Genomic DNA, 5,000 nt, shown 5'->3' on the forward strand with positions numbered 1-5,000 from the left:
AGAGAACTCAGTAATTTTTAACTGGTTTTCCTTCTTTTGTTCGCATGTTTTGTTTAATTATTTATCTGTTTCTGGGAAGGTCATTTTATACTTTCTTGTAGGTTTTATTTTTGCTTTTATCTATTTATTTATGTATTTATTTTGTTTTATTTTATTTTAGTCATTTATTTTTCCTCCGGTAGATTTTTCCTGATAGATAAAAAAAAAAAAAGGAAAAGTGGGAAAACGGAGGATTAATTTGACGTATTGAAAGTGGAGGAGAGAAAATTTCTTCCGCTTTCCTCCTCTTTAAATATGACAGTTATATTTTTCTCTTTTTATTGATATTTTTCATCCCGCAGAACCGCCTAATTAATTTCAAAGGACGAACGAGAAGAAAACACCTTTTGTGCCATTGATTTTTCTTTTTCGTGCATAAGATAACTATATTGCAATGCCAAGGAAAAAAAAAAAAAACGGAAAGACCAAGAAGAAAGAAAAAAAATAGAAAATAGAAGCAAGGAAAAGAAACAAGAAAAAGGAACAAGAAAAAAAGTGAGAAAAAAAGAACAAGAAAAGAACAAGTAAAACGAACAAGAAAAGATAATAAAGAAAATTGAGAAAAAAATGACCAAGAAAAAAATTAACAAGGAAAAAAGAACAAGAACAAGAGAATTAGAAAAAGGGACAAGAAAAGAAGAACAAGTAAGAAGGAACAAAAGATATATGGACAAAAAACAACAAAAAAAACAAAAACAAAACAAGAAAAAGAAAAAAAGAAAAAAAAGGAAAAAAAAACGTTCTCAGCAATCTTAACGCACTCACAACTTGGAGGAAAGAAAAAAAAAGTTTGCGTCCGACTAAGATGAATGAAGAACAACAAAACCTAACCTTGCTTCAGAGAGCGAGCGGGTAACCTTGACCTGCCGCCTTCCTTTGACACTCCCACCAAGAGTTCCTGCCGCACCTTGAAGTCTTGGCGCTGAAGGGAACCACCAATAAAACTTCACCGCACAGGATTTATGAGACGGGTTTGTGCGGCGCGTGGTGGTGGGACTCGCTAACTGCAATAGGGAGCACAGCACACATAAGGGAATATAGGAAGGAAATACAGGAAGCTTTCAGTGTATTTGTATATCTCATAACCTCATCCCCCGTATGTGAGAGTGATGTGTAATTAATAACGCAAATACAATAAGGGAACATAAACATAAGGACTTTTTGAAAGCTTCCACTATTTTTTCTATTTTTTTTCATAACTTTCCCACGTAAGAAACGCAAGGAAATATGGAAAAGTTTCACAATTTTTCTATTTTTCATAACTTTCCCACGTAAAAAATCAAGAAAATATCAGAAATTTCCCCCTGTATTTCCATAACATTCTCTTCTTCAGTATGCGAGTTTGCAATGTAAAATAACAACGTAGATATAATAAGGAAAATAAGAAACAAGAAAAAACGTAGGAAACATTCACTGTAATTATTTTTTTTCATAACTTTGTCCCATAAAAAAAAAAAAAGAATATGGGAAGGTTCTACTGCATTTCAATATTTCCGTAGCTCTCTCCTCCAGTGTGTGAGCGTATAATGTAAATAGCAAACGTAGATTACAATAAAGGATATAAGAAACGTAAGGAAATATAAGAAACTTCCACTGCATCTCAGTTCTACATGACTTTCTTCTCCAGTATGTGAGTGTAAAAGGACAAAAAAAAAAAAAAAAAGCGTGAGGAAATATAGAAAGCTCTCACTGCATTTCTGTTTCTCATAACGTTCTTTTCCGCACGACGTATGAGAATGTAAAATGCAATTAACAACGTATATATAAGTATAGACACAAGTCCCCTTCAGAATTAAATTGCTGTACGTATTTGCACTCCTATCTCCAGTGCTTGGCCTCATCTTTCTGTCTTTCTACACTGGAAGCCATCAGACTTACCAGCGGCAATCCCTGTATAAAACAATATCTGTCATTCCTATCCGTAAGTTAGTATAATTTCGTGTCAAAGCTCCCTATTAAATCAAATTTCTTCAAAGGTCCTTATTGAATGTAATCTTGTTCCAAATCTTAAAAAAATAACAAAACAAGAAAAAAAGAAGAAAACAAAACCATGAAACTTTCAAGAACTAACTCATTAAAAAGATGTTGAGTGGAGCCTTCGTGTTATTCGTTCAGACTCTTGCCGCCTGCTGCCGCTGCCTGCACTGCCAGTTAATTAGCGCCGCCTTCACCTATACAGGCAGGTGAGGCGCACTTCCCGGCGCTGCTTATTAGGTTACCTGTATGAGAGACGACAAACAGGTGAGAGGCAAGCAAGGTGACGCCCGCATACCTGGTGGATGGATACAATGGATAGATAGATGGATAGATAGATAGATGAAGAGACGTAGATAAGTAGATAGGTAGATATATAGATAGATAGAAAGATACATATAAAAAGATAAGCAGATTGATGGATAAATAGAAAGACAGATGGATAGATAAATATAGAAGATAGATAGATAAGTAGACAAAATAGATGATTACATATTTTCATAACTAATTCAGAGAGAGAGAGAGAGAGAGAGAGAGAGAGAGAGAGAGAGAGAGAGAGAGAGAGAGAGAGAGAGAGAGAACAATGAACGGGAGAGCAAACTTTTTAAAAATCAATGCGTCATTTTATTCTCCATTAATGGGATAAATATTTTTTTTCCTTCTCGCCTTTCACGTTCACCTTCTCTCTCTCTCTCTCCCTCTCTCTCTCTCTCTCTCTCTCTCTCTCTCTCTCTCTCTCTCTCTGATCGTGATCATCCTTTCACACTATTTCCACACACGCACGCATACATACACGCCATACATTTTCTGACCTGTTTTTCCTTCCTATTCACTTATTGATTCCCTCTCTCTCTCTCTCTCTCTCTCTCTCTCTCTCTCTCTCTCTCTCTCTTCAACGCCACTAATTTATTCTTTAATGTGATTATGATGCATTCTTTTTACTTCTTTTCTTGTTCCTCCTCCTCCTCCTCCTCCTCCTCCTCCTCTTCCACTAAAAGAAGAAGGGCTATTAGTCCAAAAATTCTTCACGCTCCTCTCACTCTTCCTCTTCCTCTTCCTCCTTTTACTTTTTCTTACAATTTCCTTCTCCTACTTCCTTCTTCATCTCCTTCCTTCCATCCCTCAATTTCGAGCCTTTCTTTTTTACTTTTGTCCCTTTGTTTGTTTGTTTGTTTGTTTGTTTGTTTGTTTGTTTGTTTGTTGACTTTTTCTTTCTCTTTCTGTCTTACTTTCCTTCCTTCCTCTTTTCTTTCTTTGTCTTTTCTTCTTTCTCTCTTTCGTTATTTCTTTTCTTTTTTCTTTATTTCTTTTTTCTTCTTTCTTCTTTCTTTTTTCTTTCTTCCTTTCTTTCTTTTTCTGTTCTCTTCTTTTCTTTCTTTTTCTTTCTTTTCTTTCTTTCTCTTTCTCCTCTTTCTGCCTACCTACCTACCTACCTTCCTTCCTTCCTTCCTTCCTTCCTTTCTGCCAACAGACCAACCTCCAACCTCCTCCTTCTTCCTCTTTCCTCGCCATACTCTTCTACCCCCCTCCTCCTCCTCCCCCTCCTTTCCCCTTCTTCCCTCCACCTGACAAGTAGCTAATCCAGTGGAAATATCACGCCCCCCTACCTCGGAACCGCCGCCAGCAGTTCGAACCAGCAACAATCGATTCAAATGTTTCGAAGCCATGTCAGTATGAATCAGAATCCGCTGCTGCTCGCGCGTCACATTTCCACGAAGAGAGAGAGAGAGAGAGAGAGAGATAGAGAGAGAGTCGAATCCCATTACCCAAGCCTCTCTCTCTCTCTCTCTCTCTCTCTCTCTCTCTCTCTCTCTCTCTCTCTCTTTCTTTTTTTACATATCCTTTCCATCAAAAATGAAACCTCCTCCTCCTCCTCCTCCTTCTCCCTCCTCCTCCTCCTCCTACTCCTCCTCCTTCTCCTTCTCCTCCTCCTCCTCCTCCTCCTCCTCCTCCTCCTCCTCCTCCTTCTCCTCCCTCCTCCTCCTTCTCCTCCTCCTCCTCCTCTTCCTCTTTCTCCTCCTCTTTTTTTTCTCTTTCTCTCCTCTTCCTCTTCCTCCTCCTCTTTTTTTCTCTTTCTCTCCTCTTCCTCCTCCTCTTTTTTTCTCTTTCTCTCCTCTTCCTCCTCCTCCTCCTCCTTCTCCCTCCAGTTCAGTATAGCGGCTTTTTGAACCGAGTGAAGCTTCGAACCTGTTTCAATTTCCTCTCCTCTCTCTCTCTCTTCTCTCTCTCTCTCTCTCTCTCTCTCTCTCTCTCACTGTGAATAGTTCGGATTCGGATGCGTCAAGAATCGAAACCGAATCCGATTTTCCAATATGAACGAATCGGTTTTTTTATGTATTATTTTCATTTCTCAGAGAGAGAAAGAGAGAGAGAGAGTTGAAGAGAAGGATTGAGGATGTAAAGGATAGGAGAGGAAGAAGGAAGGGAAGGGAGAGGAAGGAGACTAAGATGGATGGGAGATGCGAGTGAGAGAAGGGAGAGATGGATGGATGGAGGGAAGGAAGAGCGGATGGATGGAAGGTTAAATCAATGGGCTCAGATCTTCAATCGAGTGAGTTAATATCCTTATCAGAGAGAGAGAGAGAGAGAGAGAGAGAGAGAGAGAGAGAGAGAGAGAGAGAGAGAGAGAATATTTGATTTGATACATTCATTACTCCCAGGGGCGGCAAACTCAAGTACAATGAAATATTTACTGATGATACATGTGTGTCACGCAAGGCACGTTGAGACACACACACACACACACACACACACACACACACACATACACACAAACGAAACTGATAAGTACATAGATAATATTTACCGAAATGTGGATATGATAAGAAAAGTGTCCAAATTGTCACTTTCCAGTAAGTGTCTACACACACATGCATTAGGTGGCGTCCCTGAGGCAGCAAGTCTCCCATAGCGGGGCACTCCACACAATAATGTTTTAATGTGTCGGCGCCAGCACGGTCACACGATTTACAGGTGGAGTAATGAGC

The 5,000-nt window shown here is 39.1% G+C and overlaps 1 protein-coding gene and 1 long non-coding RNA gene across 2 annotated transcripts in view; one reads left to right on the forward strand and one right to left on the reverse strand.

Annotated features, from left to right (window-relative positions):
• LOC135111746 (somatostatin receptor type 2-like) overlaps window positions 1–5,000 on the forward strand; it is a 99,048-nt gene that overhangs the window by 9,729 nt on the left and 84,319 nt on the right. The window lies entirely within an intron of this gene.
• LOC135111867 (uncharacterized) overlaps window positions 1,435–5,000 on the reverse strand; it is a 4,401-nt gene continuing 835 nt past the window's right edge. The window contains exons 1-2 of the long non-coding RNA XR_010273933.1: window positions 4,820–5,000; window positions 1,435–2,258 (exon numbers count right to left, since the gene is read on the reverse strand). The exon at window positions 4,820–5,000 is cut by the window's right edge and continues 835 nt beyond it. This is a non-coding gene — a long non-coding RNA (uncharacterized LOC135111867). The remainder of the gene's footprint in view (window positions 2,259–4,819) is intronic.

Source organism: Scylla paramamosain, chromosome 22, assembly GCF_035594125.1.
Source record: "Scylla paramamosain isolate STU-SP2022 chromosome 22, ASM3559412v1, whole genome shotgun sequence".
NCBI lineage: Eukaryota > Metazoa > Arthropoda > Malacostraca > Decapoda > Portunidae > Scylla > Scylla paramamosain.